The sequence below is a fragment of the Bos grunniens genome, chromosome 9 (genome assembly GCF_055505025.1).
Source record: "Bos grunniens cultivar Pamir isolate PY7600 chromosome 9, Bosgru_T2T1.0, whole genome shotgun sequence".
In the NCBI taxonomy this organism is placed as follows: Eukaryota; Metazoa; Chordata; class Mammalia; order Artiodactyla; family Bovidae; genus Bos; species Bos grunniens.
The window spans coordinates 66065768-66086259 of record NC_141173.1 but is presented as its reverse complement, the minus strand read 5'-3'; the positions used below and the strand labels follow the sequence as shown (position 1 = coordinate 66086259).

Below are 20492 nucleotides of genomic sequence, written 5' to 3'. Positions count from 1 at the left end.
CCAGGAACTTCTATGAGCTACAGTGCTGTGGTGGTTCAAGTTTTGCAAAGGACACCAGAGCCTTGAATATGAGGAGCATAGTGGCCAGCCATAGGAAGTTGACAGCAACCAGTTGAGAGCAATCATCAAAGCTGATCCACTTACAACTACACACGAAGTTGCTGAAGAACTCAATGTCGACCATTCTATGGTCATTCAGCACGGCATTTGAAGCAAATTGGAAAGGTTAAAAAGCCCAATACGTGGGTGCCTCACAAGTTGACCAAACATCAAAAAAATTGTCTGTTTGAAGTGTTGTCTTCTCGTATTCTATGCAACAGCAACAAAACATTTGATCAGATTGTGATGTGTGACAACAAGTGGATTTTATATGACAACCTGCAATGACCAGCTCCATGGTTGGACTGAGACGAAGCTCCAAAGCACTTCCAAAAGCCAAACTCGCACCAAAAAAGTCATGGTCACTGTTTGGTGATCTTCAGCTGGGCTGGTCCTCTACAGCTTTCTGAATCCCAGTGAAATCATTATATCTGAGAAGTATGCTCAGCAAACTGATGAGATACACCAAAAACTGCAACACCTGCAGCAGGCATTGGTCAACAGAATGGGCCCGATTCTTCTGCCCAGCAACTCCCAACCACACTGTGTAACCAACGCTTCAGAAGTTGAATGAATTGGGCCATGCAGTTTTGCCTCATCAGCCATACTCAGGTGCTGCTGCTGCTAAGTCGCTTCAGTCGTGTCCGACTCTTTGTGACCCCATAGACAGCAGCCCACCAGGCTTCCCCGTCCCTGGGATTCTCCAGGCAGGAACACTGGAGTGGGTTACCATTTCCTTCTCCAATGCATGAAAATAAAAAGTGAAAGTGAAGTAACTCAGTCGTGTCCGACCCTTAGCGACCCCATGGACTGCAGCCTACCAGGCTTCTCTGTCCATGGGATTTTCCAGCCAAGAGTACTAGAGTGGGTTGCCATTTCCTTCTCCGGTGATCTTTTGCCAACTAACTACCACTTTTTCAAGCATCTCGACAACTCTTTGCAGGGAAAAGACTTCCATAACCAACAGGAAGCAAAAAATGCTTTCCAAGAATTCCTTGACTCACAAAGCACGGATTTTTATACTATAGGTATAAACAAACATTTCTTGTTGGCAAAAATGTGTTGATTATAGTAGCTCCTATTTTGATTAACAAAGATGTGTCTGAGCCTAGTTATAATGATTTAAAATTTGTGGTCCAAAACCACAATTATTTTTGCACCAACAATGGAGTAATTGGCAAAGTGCTTACCACTTGGTGAACTCTCAGTAAATGATATCTGTTATATTCTCACCATTGTGCTAGGCCCATGGAATAACAAAAGATATTTGAGACACTGCCTGTGTTTAAAGAGGCTAGACTATTAATAATACTTTCTCTGTTATATTAAGAATTCTGGGCTCTGTGCAGCACACTGGAATGCTACACATAATTCAAATTAAAATAATCCTGGCTACAAAATACACTATTCATGTAAGTGTATAAAGTATATTTGATATAGGATATGCTGGTATTTTGGAGAAGGAAATGGCAACACACTCCAATACTCCTGCCTGGAAAATCCCATGGATGGAGGAGTCTGGCGGGCTACAGTCCATGGGGTCTCAAAGAGTTGGACATGAATGAGCGACTTCACTTCACTTCATGCTGGTATTTATTGTATTACATTTAATTGTAAAATGAGACACTGGTACAGAAAAACACACACACACAATGTATAATTTAGGAATTGTTATAAGGCAAACAACCTCATTCTAAGAAATAGAATACTGCCAGTTGTGATGGCTAATTTTGTGCATTAACTTGACAGGCCAGAGAATGCCCAGATTAAACACTGCTTTCTGGGCATGTCTGTGAGGTTGGGAGGGTGTCCAGATGAGATTTGAATCTGTGGACTCAGTAAGGTAAATTGCTCTCTTCAGTGTGAATGACTGTCATCTAATCCATTGAGGATCTGAATAGAACAAAAAGTGGAGAAAGGCGGTACTTGCCCCTTTACTCCTGCCTCACTGCTGAGCTGAGGTATCTCATCATATGTTCTTCTGATCCTTGGACTGGGGTTTACACAGTCCCATAAAATGGGCTCTCCTGGGTCTCCATTTTAAGACCGCAGATCAGATTGTGTGACTTAGCCTCCCTAATTGCAATGGACATATATACCTATATCTCCATCTCCATCTCTATGTACATCTCCATCTCTATTGCTCTTAAGAGCCTACTGATTCTGTTTCTCTGGAGAACCCTGACTCACACAGCACCCTTTCCATACATACCTTCAGGAACATGTTCCGATCACAGCGCCTTCCTCCTTCCCGAAGTAACCACAATCCCATTGTATATAGAAAGCACTTCCTTGCATTTCTTTATAGTTTTATCACCCAAATGAGCACCTTTAGTTCAGCCTTGCTCTTTTCATAAAATTGAAACATCTTTTATACCTCTTTTATTTATTTAAATTTTATCAACCAATAGTTGATTGACAATGTTGGTTAATTTATTCTCCTTTGCTTTTCACTTCTCTTCTTTTCACAGCTATTTGTAAGGCCTCCTCAGACAGCCATTTTGCTTTTTTGCATTTATTTTCTTGGGGATGGTCTTGATCCCTGTCTCCTGTACAATGTCACGAACCTCTGTCAATAGTTCATCAGGCACTCTATCTATCAGATCTACTCCCTTAAATCTGTTTCTCACTTCCACTCTATAATCGTAAGGAATTTGATTTAAGTCCTACCTGAATGGTCTAGTGGTTTTCCCTACTTTCTTTAAGTCTGAATTTGGCAATAAGGAGTTTATGATCTGAGCCACTCAGCTCAGCTCAGCCACGTCAGCTCCCGGTCTTGTTTTGCTGACTATATAGAGCTTCCCCATCACATCGAAGTGTCTGTCACACACACATATTCTTTTTCATATTCTTTTCTATTATAATTTGTCACAGGATATTGAACATAGTTCCCTGCGCTATACAGTGCTTGTGCTCAGTCGCACAATTGTGTCTGACTCTTGGTGACTCTGTGGACTGTAGCCTGCTTGTTTATCCATCCTATACATAATAATTTGCTCCTGCTAATCCCAAGCTCCCAACCCTTCTCTTCCTTAACCTCCTGCCTTTATGCCTCTTTTAATCCACAGGTTCCTGGAGCATTTTTTTCTTCTTCTTGCAATATATCTGTGAAGAACCCAGAGCATCTGACCTGTCTGGATTTGGCTAACTGCATACTCAAGGTATGATTCATCATGTTCCTCTGACCTTTGTATTCCCTGCAGATTGGTTGCTGGATCCAAATAATTAGACTCAGGCTTCCCTGGTAGCTCAGTTGTTAAAGAATCTGCCTGCAACACAAGAGACCTCGGTTCGATTCCTGGGTCGTCGGGAAGATCCGCTGGAGAAGGGATAGGCTACCCACTCCAGTATTCTTGGGCTTCCCTTATGGCTCAACTGGTAAAGAATCCATCTACAATGCAAGGAGACTTGGGTTCCATCCCTGGGTTGTGAAGATCCCATGGATAAGGGAAAGCCTACCCAGTCCAGTATTCTGGCCCGGAGAATTCCATGGACTGTATAGTCCATGGGGTCACCAAGAGTTGGACGCAACTGAGCGACTTTCACTTCACTTCAGTCTCTATGGTAGCACTATGGTTTTCATCAAAAGGTTCGTAATGACTGATTTTTGCTCTTTTGTAGTGTTTATAGCAGTTGATAGTCAACGTTTAGATATATTAATTCATTAAGGTTGTGAAAAATGTAATATTTAACTCTGTGACTTCTTTTTAATTTATTAGTTGGCGTAATTTTCTAAGGAGATGCTTATTCTCATCTACTAATTTGTTACCTGATACTACAAGTCAGGTAAGAGTGGCAGTATAAGCATTTGACTCTTTTTTAAAGTTATGCAGTGTTCAAGCTAATGAAGCATTTCATTGTTATTCTGAGATGACCAATTAGTTTATCTCAAATTTGACTACAAAATATAAATATATTTGATGCATTTCTGTTAATTATTACTTTTATCCTTCTTGAAATTCATTGTCCTATCTTTGACCAATGGGAGATTCTTTCAAGTTGGTTTCAAAGTTTTCTAATGTTATAGAATGGTCTTTCCTTGTTCTCTGGTATGTCAAGATATTTCAGGTCATTTCGTATTTTTCTTGCCCTTGACCTGGAATCGGCCATTTCTCCAAGATGTCTTTTTATAGTGAAAGGTTGTTGTTGAATCACGCGAATACACCGGAGGAGAAGAATTCAATCCGGGGCCAGAGATGAGGCTTGATCGCTCAGAGCTTTTGTGTAATAAAGTTTTATTAAAGTATAAAGGAGATAGAGAAAGCTTCTGACATAGGCATCAGAAGGGGGCAGAAAGAGTACCCACTTGCTAGTGTTAACAATGAGGTTATATAATCCAAAGAATGTCTGGAGGTTGTAAAGACCTCATCAGACCTACTCCCATAATTTACATTTTAAGATAACACTGTCCTCAGGCAAGATACATCCTTGTAAAGACCAGGTCTACTCCCATAATTAACATTTTAAGATAACAGAAGGTTGAATCCAAAGACTGTCCTTAGGCAGGATACATTATTGTTATATAATCCTAAGGAATGTGGAGAAAGAAAAAAAGTTTGTCCTTTCTTCCTCCTTGAGAATTCCAGACCCCTCGCTCCTTGGGGACCCCTAGATTTCCTATCAACCTGCCTAGGAAATGACTCTCTCAATAGGAAATAGCAAGACCACAATCTAGGTTTTAGGATCACTCTGGGCTTATCATTGAAACTGGGCTTATCATTGTTTCTAGGCTTTATCAGAAAATGTACTCTAATATTTCCAATTCAATTACAGGACCAAATGCCTTGTCCTTTACCCTGTCTATATTCCGTCTGTATTTTCTTCTGTATATAATGAGAATCCTAGTTCTCAAGAACTTAGGGGATAATCAAATTAGAATGTCCCAGAATTACTCACTTCCTTTATCCCATGTTACACACGGACAGTCTCAGAATAGCAAAGCCTCTATTGACATCACTGTCGTGATTACTGGAAGCAGTTAGGTTTGTTTCCATCTGCTCACCCTATTCTTCCCCTACCTTTCTCATGATTGTTGTATCTATATTATCAACTTATATACTCTTCACTGTCTAGAACACCTTTTCCCATGAAATTTTAATTCTGTAAATAAAAACATATTTAGAACTCAACCCCAGTCCTTATGTCCATGTCCTTCTAGTCATTTTAGTTATCTGAAGCTTGTTCTCTCATAAATCTCTAAGAGAAGACCTAAGGGAATAAAATTTCTGGAGTTCCCACATGTTGACAGCAATTTGTCAATGGTCTTTATACATTTTACATTCTCTTCCCTTGAGTGTCTTCAATGTGTTACTTCATTTTTTTCCCCTGATATTATGTGCTGCTGTCAAAACATCTCTGATAACCTCTTTTTTCCCCCTTATAAACCATGTGCTGTGTTAGCATAGATTCAAAAAGAACTTTTCCTTCTGTTTTCAAAAGCCTGTTGGTTTTACTAAGTTGTGTGTTCAGTTCAGTTCAGTCGCTCAGTCATGTCCGACTCTTTGGGACCCCATGAATCGCAGCACACCAGGCCTCCCTGTCCATCACCAACTCCCGGAGTTCACCCAAACTCATGTCCATCGAGTCGGTGATGCCATCCAGCCATCTCATCCTCTGTCGTCCCCTTCTCTTCATGCCCCCAATCCCTCTCAGCATCAGGGTCTTTTCCAACGAGTCAACTCTTTGCATGAGGTGGCCAAAGTACTGGAGTTTCAGCTTTAGCATCAGTCCTTCCAATGAACACCCAGGGCTGATCTCCTCTAGAATGGACTGGTTGAATGTCCTTGCAGTCCAAGGGACTCTCAAGAGTCTTCTCCAACACCACAGTTCAAAAGCATCAATTCTTCAGCGCTCAGCTTTCTTCACAGTCCAACTCTCACATCCATACATGACCACAGGAAAAACCATAGCCTTGACTAGACAAGTAATGTCTCTGTTGATATTGGTTGTTCTGGGTCAGTATTCTCAGGCACATGTGTTCTTCTAACATGTTGTTCCATTTTTTTTTTTTTTTTTCAATTTTAGGAAGGTTTTCTTGAATCATAGCATTATGTTTGTTTATTTTCTTGTTTTTTTTTTTTTTTTAATCTTTTTCAGGAGCTTTTTGACTATCAATAATATTTGTTACTTTTCCTCTTTTACTTTTCAATCCCTTTCTTCATTTGTTTTTATAAATGGAGGTAAAATATACATAAAATAAGATATATCATTTCATCATTTTAAGTGAACCTGATGACATTAAACACATTCACAATGTTGTGCAACCATCACTGCTATCTCCAGAACTTTTTCGTCTTCCCAAACTGAAATTCTCTGCCCATTCACCATAACTCTCCATTGCCTCCTCCCTTTTCATTTAGTTTTGTTTTTCAAACATTTCATTCTTTTCATCTATTCCTTGAGGCGTTTTCTCATTGTGTTTATTTACTTTGGTGATACTTCTATTTTGTGAGTCTTCATTTCTAAAGTGATTTTTTTCTTTTATTTTCAATTTTTCTTTCAATATATCACTTCATTTCTGAATTTTTCAAATTCTGATTTAGGTCAGTTATTCATGTCTTGTGCCATCATTTTCTTAATGTTAACTCATTTTGAAATGCTATGTTATAATTTTGATCTTTTTTAATCTGTAGTAATTGATAATTATTTAAGGGACTGTGATTCTCCTTCTTTTTCCTTACAGTAACTTACCATGGGATTTGACCTTCATAGTTTTCTCTTGCTTATTATGTGAATTTAGTTTCCCCGAATTTCAGAAGGAGGCTTGGCTCAGATGGATTTTCTAACTTTAAAGAGTGCCCTCTGCTATTGTTTTCATGCGGTGTTAAAAACATGGTGCCTTGGTTTTTGAGATTTCTTGGTTATTCCTCTCCTGCACTTTATCTGCATGTCTTCTTTCCTTTGCCTCCATTGTCCCATCCTGCTTGATTTTTGTACCACTCCCAGAAGTTTCTGCTGACCATGAAGCCTTGTCCTAAAAAAACATCTGCCTGGTCACCTTTGAGAGTTCACAAGGATAGAGGTAGATTATAGTCAATACCAATGGATATTGTGGCAATGGATAACCGACGTACTGGCATCCTAGATGATTAGGTGTGATGCCTACAGGATATTTAAAGACCATTGATCCAAATCAATGGTTTTTCTACTGATGAAGAATTCAATTGAATTATAGGACTATAAGTCTTGTCCTTTACCCTGTCTGATGAAGAAACCAAAGCCCAAAGTGAAAAAAATACCCATACTAAAATATCTACAGTGCTTGTATATATAGATGCAGACTAGATAACTCTACTCTTCCTTCTGTGCCACAGCTTTTCTCTGGTCCTTGAATAAGAAGTAAGATTTAGAGAAGTATCTTCACATAGTAGTTCTCACTTTTGCAAAGTCCAGTGCAACCATTTCTGGCCAAACCTCAAACTGGAGAGTTAGATAATGCCATTGTCTTCGGATATGACGTCCAAGGTTGCAGCAGAATGAAGAAGAGATGGTGGGGAAGGCAGGCTGCATATGTGAGTATCTTCTGATCACATTCCATTGGCTGGAACTAATCACATGATTCTATGTATGAAAGGAGGATTGGAAATAGGGTACTTGGATGGGCAGCTGTTTCCTAGAAACCTGCCATGAAAGGGGAAAATTAAACGTTGGAGGTCAGCTAGCCATCTAGCTACAGAAAGCCTTCCCGAAGAGATGCCTGTAAAATTCAGCTTAAAATTCAGCTATGGCCACACTAATCATTGGAAAGGGAATGGGAAAACTATGATTGGCTTAAACTAATGCAGATTTCTCCTTCAGCTGCTTATAGAATTACTCTAATGACTATCTGAATGAAATTGAGATTCTCTGGAAGAAGATTAACAAGATTTTCTAGTCACCATGGCTAATGTCTTTTTCCAAATAGTTACACTCAGCTGAATGTGAGCAGAGAATGGACTTTAGCTGCTGCTTCAGGGCAAGCTGATATGGAGATGATTAGAGAGAGAGAGAAAAATGAAATCCTTGAATGATGATGGAACAGTTTTGCCTAGCTGTCAACAAGGTCCATGTTCCACCAACAGATTCATTTTCAATAGGATATTTAGGCTGAGTATGTTTCTAGCAAGACTAATGGATTTTGTTTGATTAATTGTGATGTCTTGCCTACATTACCTCAAGTGTGTTTATGAGATGCCTAATCAGATTCAAGATCAGGACGCATAACCAAATTAACTGGCCCAAAGAAGAATCAGCATATAGCCTTGATTTAATTAGCACTCTTTCCAAGTGTATGTTCAGTCAGAGATATTACTTCAAGGAAACAGCAAACAAACCTGGTTTGAGTCAAAGAATGGCATAGACCATTATGAGGCAATAAAGTGATAAAGTGGTTGCTACATAAATTAGTGCACTAGACTCTACATACATGTCAAAAGAGCATAAATTAAGCATCATTCTTTTCTAACTTTTAAACATACCAAGTGGACAAACATTTTGACTGCTCTGAAGATTAAACTAAGAGGTTAGAATGAGATGATCTCTAAGGTATCCTTCAAATCTGTAATTTTTCAGGCTTTAAGTCTTAACTTTAACTAAATTTAACCTATGGGTAAACTTTGACATCTTATTTCTCTTAGATTCCTCAGTGCCTATTATCTACTGATACACATTTGATGAATAAATGAACCTAGAGTCCTTTTCATTAGCTTCCATGAGAGAAAGAAGGTTAATTAGAGTATTTTCAACAGACATGCCGCTCCTACAGATTTTATTTTGATGAAGGCTGTTATGCTTTTTAAATATATCTATGAGAAGGAAATGGCAACCCACTCCAGTGTTCTTTCCTGGAGAATCCCAGGGACGGGGGAGACTGGTGGGCTGCCATCTATGGGGTCGCACAAAGTCAGACACGACTGAAACGACTTAGCAGCAGCAGCATGTTATCAAATAACCATTATAATTGCATATTTCAATGACTATAAGTACTTAGAGGTCACAGTTGTTCTTACAGCTATTGATTTTAAAAGTCTGTCCAGTTCATGAGGCATGAAATATGTCAAGTAGTAAGCTCCTGGGGTCATTTCCTTTTGTATAATATATGTTAGTTGTACTAAAGCTTCATTAATTTGATTTTTCACTTATTTGATATTTTTGATGGTTTGATGTTTATGGTTGGGCTGAATTGTTTTTTCCACTTCTTTCTTAAGTGATGTCATAATCAAGATTTCTGGGAAATGTTTATGCTCTTAAAGATTAGCCTGCATTATTAATTATTCATTTTGTATTATATATTATTAGTTATTCCAGAACTTCTCATTTATATATCAATAATAATAAATATGGCAAAACCAGTCACTGAAGTATTGGTAACTCTATCAGACTTTAGCAAAAATTGTAGATATCTGAGTTAGGTTATCCTTTTTGGTCAAAAGATACCAAATGTAAATAAAGTACAATGGTCATCATAACATTTTATTTTCAGAGTGATTATTCATATTTTATAGCAGAAACACTTTCCATGACTGATCAAGGGCTTCTCCATCTCTGTTTCTAGTGAGTCACAATAAACAGTCTGCAGAAAATCTGATTATAAAGTCATCAAAAGGAAGAGTCTTAGGCAAACTGGAGCAGTGGGTAGGGAATTGGTGGAGATTAAATAGGTCCTGTACAGAGATCTTCTGTGATTTTTCTTTAAAACAAATGAAATGCAAGCTAGTCATCAATTTTTAAATTAGTTCTAAAAAGAAGACACTGCATGTGCATATCAGATCAACATTTTGTGCTGAAGATAGTGGCTTCTTTTAGTGGCAAACTTCCTATTCAAAGAGAATCTGATGTCCCTAAAGGAAGGGGCCACCCACACTGCTTTTAAACAGGAAAACATACTTTTGAGACCACTATCTTTTTAATTAAGTCATTAAGAAAAAAATAGAAAAAAATTAAAGTAATACATTTCAGAATAAATAAATGTGTTTTAAATTAGTTTTGCCACCCTCCAATCTCAACTTAAGATATATATTCAGAAATATTAACTTCTATTTTATCCTAATATTTTATTTTCCAAGAGATATATTAACTGATGCATTAAGTCTTTGGACCCAGTTTACTACAGAACAGACTTAGTGTAGCAGGGCTTAGCAGGAAAAAATTACAGATAATCATATCTGCCTGTGTTATTAAAAAATCACTTTTAAATATATGACCAGGTCATTTATTCATGAATATTACAACATTGTTTCATTTTGTTTTGTTTTGTATTCTTGTCAACTTTTCTAGGGTATCAGTTAGTTTTGCAGGCTGTTTTTCTTTACTCCTCTATGAAAACATGTGAATGGGTTCAGTGTAGGAAAGTATTTCAGAAGAAATCTAAAACCCGAAACTTTTTTATTTTCTTAAACTAGAGCTGCAGCACATCTCCTGGACTTAATACATGAGGAAAAGACTGTCCAGGTCAGATAATTAAATGTTTTCCAGTCCTGATAACATGCAGAGTGGAATCAAGACTCTCCAAATGGGACTTCTCGGGTGGTCCAGTGGTTAAGACTCTGTGCTCCCAATGCAAGGGGTCTGGATTTGATCTCTGGTCAGGGAACTAGATCTCACATGCCACAGCTATGAGCTGGTACAGCCAAATAAATAAATAAATGAGTACAAATTTAAAAAGACTCTCAAAGTGAAAATCAACTAGAAAAAAACTTACTTTTATGCAGAAAACAAGTTTTAGAATATTATTTGATCCTGAATAATACTTCCAAATGTCCAAGTTATGTCTTACTCATGGTTATGATGCAAAAATTATAGAAAAAGAAATAGAAAAATTATGTTTGGCTACATCTTAGTTTTAGTATATGCAAAACATATTATTGCATTCATATGCAGTAGAGATCTTCAATAAAATATGAAAATGAAAATCATATGCCACTGATAACCTATTTGTGCCTTCTAATATATAAATTGCTCACATTCTGCTTCTGAGGTGTAGCATACTTCCTCATAAATTGGGGAAGGTTATCCTTTGAGAAGATGGATCAAGAGGTGACAAGCTGTGGACCAGTTTAGAGCTCAGGGGTCCAGATGAGAGGATTTTTAACTGTGAATGGTGGAGGATCTCATTCTGTTGTGGGTCTGCAGAATGTCTTGAAGTGTTTTTCAATGTTTTGGGTTTGGCAAACCCAAAGTGTGTTTTGCTAAGCACTTCTCTCTTCATTTTAAGCCCATGTGTATTATAAAGGAAATTTAATCCGTATGTTTTTGATTCCTTTACACTTAACTCATCAAAATGTTGTTTTGTAAGAACTATTTGATGTCCAAGAGGCTTTGAGTCTTTTTATAACTTCTAAAAGCTTTTCCCCCTCCTTAGAAACAGGAAGTTGTGTTTTTCTGAGAGTAAATGAACTAAAAAACCTACAGGCTAGAGGTGGTTAGAAGACTTCAAACCTAGGCTAAATGTTAAAAATAATAATAAAACAGAAGACACACATCCTACTCTCTGTGCACTTGGTTTGTTCTAAGAATTGTTGGTGTTTCTGTTTATTTCATTCCTGGAACTACTGTGTAAGGTGCTAGTACTATCTCTGTTTTAAAAGTCTTGTCACCTGCCCCCAAATTATACAGAATGTAAGGGTGAAGCTGGATTTGAAACCAGGCAGACTAGGTTGCTGTGGCTAAACATCTAACCATTATATGGTCCTTCCTGTTTCCATAGTGTTATCCTGGAACTTAAGAACTTTGGACACTACAAACAGGTTCATAAATAGGTTCTGTGTAAATGATTATTCACTGTTCTTGTTTTAAAACTGGTACTATATCTAAAACTTCTGTGATTTGTCTGTATGATGTTTAACTTTCAGTTAAACTACACACAGTAAATTAAAATGAAAACAAAACAAAACAATTAGTTATGTACTGATACTGTACTAGATACTGAGAAGATTGTGTTCTTGCCCCTAAGAAGGTTTACTTTGCAAGGGGCACAGACAGACAAAAAACAAACAAACAAAACAGAAACCAAAAACCCTGAATGAAATACTGCGTTTTTCTTCCATGTCATGTATTCATTCAACACACATTTATAAAGTACTGATGTCAGTACTCTATAGCCATTAGTGAGAGCAGTCCTGGAGCTTGTATCCTCATGGATAATGGATAAGGTATCTCCCGCCTCCCGTTAAAGCAGACCACTGGGGGCAATGGGAACAATGCCTGTGCTGCTTCTGATACTTCCAACAGTGACGGAGGCTAGGAGAGTGCCAGGGTGACGTGCAGCCCCAGCCCCACCCACCAGCCCCCACCCAGCCTGTGTTCTTGGGAGAATGAATTTCCTGTGGAAACTGGGAGCATTTCCGGTGTCCAGCTTTACTCTACAGATTCCACTATAGAAAATATCCACTAGGATATTTTCTTCCAAGCACAGCTCACACTTTCCTCGATGATGTCGAGAAGCTAGTATTCCTGATTATATAAAGTTTTTATTTTAAAAAATCTTAGTTAAATTGAAGAAAACCCACAAAATCTTTCAGAGAAGGGCGTTTTCACATTTATTAGTATAAATTAATATGTTTTATTGCATCTGAATTATGAATAAAAGGTTATAGCAAAAACTTAAGGAAGTTTAACAGTTAACTTGTTAGGTTAATGTTTATTTGAATCCTTATGGGGGTTTTTCATCATAAGAGTAGGGCTAGCATATTAAAAACAATTTGGAAAGCAGCATCAAATTAAAAATGAAAATCTACCCACAAACACAAGTACAGCTGACATTCTGTTGATTATAAATGTGTAGTTTGTTATTTAAGTGGCTAAAATTGTCTTGCTTTTAGTCATATGCTTACTTTTTCAATAGCTTTTTTTTTTCTCACTTAAAAACAAAGAAATACCATGTTTTATCTTTTGAAATGAAATATCATAATAGAATTTGGAATCTTGAATTTGGCTTTCCTTTAAAATTAAAGAAATTTACACTTTCTTAAAGAGAAGCCCACTTAAGATGCAGAGTGGTAATCAGTCAACCAAGGCATGGCTCCCAATAGAAGGAAGTCACCCAGGGAAATGCAGGCTGAGACAGGATAGGATGTGTGAGGTGGTGAGGGAAGTCACTTGGAATGACATCCTTTCTTTAGGAAATGTGCTTTGGATTCAAATCAAAATTATTTTAAAATGAAATGGAAGAGTTTAGAAAGAATGAATGGTACCAGGTGAATAAGACCTGAAAAGTGGCTAGAAATAATAAAAATTTGTTAAGCCTATTACAAAGTTATGCTTTTTTCTCAAGTGCTCAAAAGAAGTCTGAGATTAATGACATTTGGTGAAAATTATTTTTTTCATCAATATTATTTGTAAGAATGGACACCTTTAAAACATTAATCCTTTAAAAACCTCTAAAAATTTATATAAATTGAGCTTGAATATAAAATGTGCCTAAACATACACTGAAAGTGTTAAAAGACTGTCAATTAACTCCAAGAAAAGAGAAAGTACCTTTATTTGTGTTGAAAAGTAATATAGAAACATACTAAATAAAAATCGGTATGTTGAAAAAAGGCTTATCATTTTAATTTTTTCATGAAATCCTTCCAAGCAACCAGAAAGAGTGTTTCACATCATTTTCCAGGTTTTTCCCCTAAGCCCATCTCAGCTTTAAGAATTTTATTCAACTGCCAAGGGAAATTACTTAAAAGAGAAAAAGTAAATCCCTGTGCCATGCATGTTTCAATCTTTGAATTACCTTTTTCAAATAATTACTCTTTCACAGGTTTATTGCAGTTTTTCATTTGTCTTATCACAGTTTTAAAATACTTCATTGTCCTTTATCATATTTGCCAGCCGTACTTGTCTCTCTCAACTTGTCCTCCAGTTGTTGGAAGCTAAGAGAAAGTTGCTCTGGGTGTATAAAATAGGAAAATGCAGTCTACGCTGAGATTATTTTAGACATCACTTTATTTATTTTTACAATTATACAGTGTTTCTCACTGTTGGCATTTTTCCTTCGAATAACTAACTACAACAATGAATTCTTGTGATTCCCAGGGGGTACCTTCACTGATCTCTATTCTTTCCCTGCACTTTCCCTAGGGAAAAAAGCAAAAAGTATCGGAAAGCAGTTGGCATCTAGAACAGCGATCAAACATAAATGATGCACTTACACAATGGATTTCTCACTTCTAATCCAATCTTTCTGACAGTGTTGTACCCTCACCTTGATAAAGTCATGAGTATTAATTTTTAATAGTTTAAAATTTTTAATGACTTCTCTGGTGGTACAGTGGATAGAATCACCTGCCAATGCAGGAGACACGGTTTTCGATCCCTTGTCCAGGAAGATTTCACCTGCTGCAGAACAAAGCCCATGCGCCACAGCTACTGAGCCTGAGCTCTAGAGCCCACGAGCTAGAACTACTGAGCCCACTCGCAGCCACTGCTGAAGCCCCAGCGCCTAGAGCCTATGCTCTGCCACAGGGGAAGCCAATGAGAAGCCTGTACGCTGCAACGGAAGAGCAGTCCCACAACTAGAAAAACCAGAGAAAACCCACCGGCAGTAATGAAGACCCAGAGCGACCAAAAATAAATTTTAAAAAGAAAGCTTTAAAAAGATTTCAGTCTCTGCCTATCTAAAACAAGCAAGCAAGCAAACAAACAAACAAAAAACCCATACAGATACCAGCTCTAATGGGCTAAACTTGATAACAACATCAGTATTGTCATGACTTGCTGGCTCTCTGAAATCAGTAGTGGCAATTCAGTTTACCAAAACAATAATCTTGTTTTATGGCTAACTGATGCAGCCTGGCTTCCAAACTCTGGGATGCTAAGTCTGCAGTCGGGTGGGGAAAGACAATTATCACATCCCTATTTGTTGTCCTCTTTGTTTTAATACTGTGATCCTGCTTCCTCTCTGCTCAGGGAAGGAAGGACCGAGCTGGGTGGATGCAGACAACTAAAAGAAAGAGCATTATTCCTGTAACCGCCTTTCTATTTAAGCCCAGGAGCATTGTCCCCTATCACCATTGTACTCTATATCACTGATATATGAAACTGAAGATCCGTGGCAGACTTATCTAGATCTGAGTGATTCCTAGCTCATCTAATTCCCATGCTGGAGGCAACTTAGTCTGTCCTGAAATGCGGCTCAGCAAACAGTCTTATTTGAAGAGAAAGAAAAAGATGGGAAAAGTGAAAAAAACTTCAAGTTTCCTAATCTGAGAACTGATTGCCAAACATATTTCACAGTTCATCTGGAAGGACAAAGTCAAGTTAAATTAAGTAAAATCATTTTATTCCCCACAAGTTAAAAATATGACGCACAAGTTTTACAGGTTTTCTTTATAATGTATTGTTTTATTTTTCTGACTTTGATTTAAGTTGATATAGGCAGGGAGGTATTTAAAGAGATGATTATGCTTATTTTTGTACTTCAGGTTTTGCTCAAGTTTTTATCAGAAACTAGATAGCTTGGGAAACCTGTCATTTTCCACATGGAAAAATGTGTGTGTGTCTGTGTGTGTGTGTGTGTGTATTCAAAAAGTATTCTGATACACAACCTGAACTGGATTGATCATGTCTAGAATACTTGGAACCTTTTACTTTGAGTCTAGAGGCTCAGGTAAATTGTTCATCCAATGAATGAAAATAACAGTAAGGAAATAGCTTTCTAGTATGTGGACAGTTACTGTCTTTGAGGGCTTAAGTGTCCAAAGGTATCCTGAAAATTTAAAAGAATGCCCAAAGAACCTGATAATATGCTTCCCTGATTTCCAAGGCAATTGTTTCCCTCCATATATATTTTTTATTTCCCTCATCCCCTCCTCCTCCTCCACTTTGTCCTACTTCTTCTCCTTCAGTTTATTTTTCTCTCACTTAATAAGAGTCATACATCCTAAGTCTGGTTACTTTTGACTATCCTGTGAAATATAAACAGCAAATGTAAAAGAGTATAATGACAAAAATGCAGGACTCCAATGTAAAAATCAGTTCAAATGAGCTCTTTCCCCTCACCAAAGGAGGAAAACGGTTTTTAAAACAGGAAGTGATTATGTAGAGAAGCAAGAGTAAAATAAGGTAATGAGAAGAAAAAGGACATACAAAGGGTGACAAGTCCAGTTAGGGAAACTGGGAAAGCCTTCTTGAATTTTGGTTCATTGACTCACAATGTGGCTCTTGCCCTCTCTTAGCCATTTCTCCTCTCTGGATAGGATTACAACATCTACAAATCTTTCACTTCAGTAGAAACAGGGCAGGAAGTTTTTAGGCATGGAAATTGGATGGGTACAGCCAGGACACCTGAAGTTTTAGAGAATCTATGAGAAAACCATCTCAGAGTGATGCTTCTGCGTCACTGACATCAGGGTGCTTAACTATCATTTATTTTCCTACAGTTGTTCCTCTGGGCTGAGCCTGTAACAGACCTTTGATTCCTGCCTTAACACAAGTTGTAATTGGTTCAGCAATGGATGAAGCCAGCAGATAGGGTGGGCCTGTGCACTTTCTTAGTGCTCTTAGGAAATAAGTGTCTGGACCACAAAAGCAGCATCCTGCCTGGCTGGAGGCTGTGAAGGGTGGGGTGACCCATGAAAGCATCCCAGAGGGGAAGAGGCAGCTAACTGGAGACAGAAGATGATGCAGATGGAATGCAGGCTGGGAGTGCTAAAATGAAAGAGAGGGAAAGCCACTCAGCAGAAATGTTGCAAAGTAAGGGGGAAGGGAAAGAAGAAAGAGTGAACATTTCATGTTTAGTTATTATCTGCTAGGGCTTCCCAGGTGGCACGAGTGGGGCTCCTGCTAATGCAGGAGACGTAAGAGACACCAGTTACATCCCTGGGTTGAGAAGTTCCCCTGGAGGAGGGCATGGCAACCCACTCCAGTATCCTTGCCTGGAGAAGCCCATGGACAGAGGAGCTGGCAGGCTACAGTCCATAGCGTCGCAAAGAGTTGGACACAGCTGAAGTGACTTAGCACGCACCCACGCATGGCACACTGTTTTCCATGGCAGCTGTACCTTTTTATATAACATGCCTTTTCCTCTGAATGCTTTTAAGATGTTCTCTTTATTACTATTTAAGCAATTATATTATCATTATTTTCATTGGTATAGTTTTTAATCAACATTCTTATGCTTGTGGTTCATTGAGCTTTTGGATGTGTGGATTTGTAGATTTTGTCAAATTTGGAAATATTTCATTCATTATTATTCCAAATATCTTTGTCTTTTCCTGTTTCTCCTCTTTTTGGGGGGCTGCAATTATATGTATATTAGGCTACTTTGAGTCGCTGTCCAATAGTACCTGTTTCTCTCTTTTTTAAAAAATTCAATTAGAATAGTTTCTACTGCTTTGCCTTCAAGTTTACTAGCTTTTTCTTTTACGCTGTCTAATCTGCTTTTAATCCCATCCAGGCATTTAAATTCAGAATTTCAATTTTGATAATTTTAAAAATCTTCCATGTCTGTCTTTATCATGCTTATGTTTTCCTCAATTTTCTTTAACAAATGGAATATATTTTTAATGTCTTTGCCTACTAATTGTGCCATTTGTGTAATTTCTGAGTCTTTTTCTATTGACAGTTGTTTTTTTTTTTTTTTGAGTTATGAATTACCTTCCTTTGCTTTGCATGTTTGGCAAATTTTTGTTCCATGTCAGGTATTGTGAATGTGACTTTGTTGGGTCCTCGATATTTTTCTATCTCTGAATATTCTTGAGCTATGTTCTAGGATGCAGTTAAGTTGCTTGGAAACTGATCCTTTCAAGGCATGCTTTTAGGCTTTTTTAGGTGGGAAAAGAATAGCATTTAGTCTAGAATTAATTTTTACCCACTACTGAAGCAATTCCTTTCTGAGTACTCTACCTGATTCCTTGTATATTATGAAGCTTTTTCCCTATGAATGATGGGAACACAAACTCTTCTTAACCTTGGATGAGCTCTAGGTATTTACTTGCCTGTTTCTTTACTAAAGTTCTTTCCCTATTATCAGGCAACTTTCTCACATGTATGCTGCCCAAAGTTCAGCTGAAAGCACAGAGGAACTCTGTCATTCTCTCTCTCTTTCTCCCTCTTCCTGTCCCTAACTCTCTCCTCTTCATGAAACTCAGTCCTCTCCCTGAAGCTCTGTCCTTGCTAGTACTCTACCCTCAAAATCTGAGATTCTTTGGTTTCCCCAAATTTTTAAGTCTGTATCTTCAGCTTAAGGAATCTCCCTCAGCTCCTGGCACTGTGGCCTAAAACTCTCTGTAAACTCTCTTCCCGTCTCCTGTTATTCCATCCAGTATAGAGCCTACCACATTTTCTTTCTTTCTTTTTAAAAAATTAATTAGTTAATGAATTGTTATTCTGGGTATTCATTGCTACATGCAGGCTTCCTCTGGTTGCAGAGAGTTGGGGCTGCTCTGTAGTTGCAGTGTGTGGGCTTCTCACTGCAGGGGCTGTTGCAGATCTTGGGCTCTAGGCTGCAAAGCTTCAGTAGTTGTGGCCCATGGACTTAGCTGCCCCAGAGCATGTGGAATCTTCCCGAAGCAGGGATCAAACTTGTGTCCCCTGCATAGGCAGGCAGATTCTTAAACACTGGACCACCAGGGAAGTCCAACATTTTACTTCTTTTATCCAAGGATCACTCTTCTGTGCTGCCTGTTGTCCAGTGTCTGAAAACCATTAATTTATGTTTTGTTCAGCTTTCTAATTGCTTAAAGAGGAAGGTCTCGTTCCTTCATCTTGACCAGAAGTGGTAGTTGGTCCATTAATCTTGGGTGGTCACTTGCTCCTTCCATCTGCTTACTTAATCTGTGCTTAAGATGTCTTAAGAACTACCTGCCTACTTACTAGATGTAGAAACTCATATTCCAGAGCAGAAAACTTTGAAAAGTTTTTCTTATTATATAAGTACTATATGTTTATTTTGGGAAAAGTAGAAAGTAAGATAAACAGAAAGAATAAAGCAAAAATCACCATTAAGCCTTCTACACTGAGGTTACTATTCTAATATTGACAATTCTTAATATACTGACATATGTAACAGACAATAGTTCTATTTAGAACACTAAAAGGCCTTTCTACTCACTTCACTGTTTGAAGGAGGGGCAGTGTCAACTCAGAGCTAGGGGATTAGTTTACTGGAAAACACATCATGTTTCTTAGTGGGATCTAAGTGGCTAATAGAGATGAGGTTTTCTGGGCATAATGTAGTCAAGTAGGTGAGAAAAGAGGGAAATTAATTTTTTTTTCCTAATAAACAGGAAACTTTGTAGTTTTCCAGGGGTTGTCCTAAAGTAGAGAAAAGGATAAAAAGGGGAAAACAGAAGGCTTAAAAAAAAAAAAGTAGAAGTCCATGATGAGGGCAATAAACTTGGGCCTAAGGAGAGAAATTTCCTGTGGCCAGGAGTTGCTTAAGGAATTTTTAAAACATATGTTTATTATTTAATTAGTCATTGTTATTTGTTTTGTGCTAAAACTTCCAAAAATTTAACAACAGTCTGCTTATGTTTTTCTTTAGGGGAATTCAGTCCTTTACCAGATGTTCCCTGGCATCTACTCTGTGCCAGGTACCATTCTGGCCTGCTGGGTACTTGGGATGAAACGGAGATCTCAGTCCTTTGGAACTTGAATTTGGAAAAGGATCAAACAGTATAAAAGCAAAATAATACATAGGTCATTTTTATAGTCTTTTATAAGGTAATAAGTGCTATAGAGGAAAAAAGAAAAAGTAGAGCAGAAGTGTGGGTAGGCAGGGCGTGAAGGGGATAGTTTACAATTTTAAATATGATGATCAGGATAAACAAAGACTTGAAGAAGAGGGGAGCTTACCACATGGATAGCTGGGGAAGATTGATCCTGGCAGAGGGAGTAGCCAGTGCAAAGGTCCTGCAGCAGAAACTGCTCTTCGTGTTGAGGACAGGAAGGAGGTCAGCTTGCTGTTTCATTACTGATAATCAGAAAAAGAAAATAGACATATATATGTTCAATCCAGGTGTGCTTCGGTAAGTCCATACATTTTAGGGGGAAAAAAGGAGTATTGGATGTAGAAACAACAGCAAGAAATCCAAATGGATGTTACTTAGGGTGGGGTGGGGAGGCTGAGCTAGGATGACTATTAGCAATGAAATAGTAAAAGTGGCTCAATGATCATGATAAGATATATCTCAAATATACTCAGATTTCTTATTGATATCAGCTTAGTGGTTAATCTTATAGTTGTTTAGTCCAGGCCCCTGTCTGGGGATACAGTACAGAGGTCATTTGTTACTTTTGGGCCCTGTCGCTTTCTCTCTCTTCCTTCTGAGGACGGGCACTTCCTGTCATGGGCACCTTCAGTCAACAGCCCTCAACTACCTTCAACCCTGGAGTAGAGACTATGAGTCAGTTAGGAGAATCAGTGTATTTCAGACCCTTGACCACAGTAATCGGTTCTGGGATGGGCAAGTTACACGGTCCAG

The 20492-nt window shown here is 38.1% G+C and overlaps 1 long non-coding RNA gene across 3 annotated transcripts in view; it reads left to right on the top strand.

Moving 5' to 3' along the window:
• The first annotated feature begins 2890 nt into the window (after positions 1-2890).
• LOC147366069 (uncharacterized) overlaps positions 2891-20492 on the top strand; it is a 60808-nt gene continuing 43206 nt past the window's right edge. The window contains exons 1-3 of one of the 3 annotated variants that reach the window (XR_015132366.1): positions 2891-3688; positions 3819-3885; positions 7413-7610. This is a non-coding gene — a long non-coding RNA (uncharacterized LOC147366069). The remainder of the gene's footprint in view (positions 3689-3818; positions 3886-7412; positions 7611-20492) is intronic. The other 2 variants (XR_015132368.1, XR_015132367.1) reach the window with 2 other exon arrangements.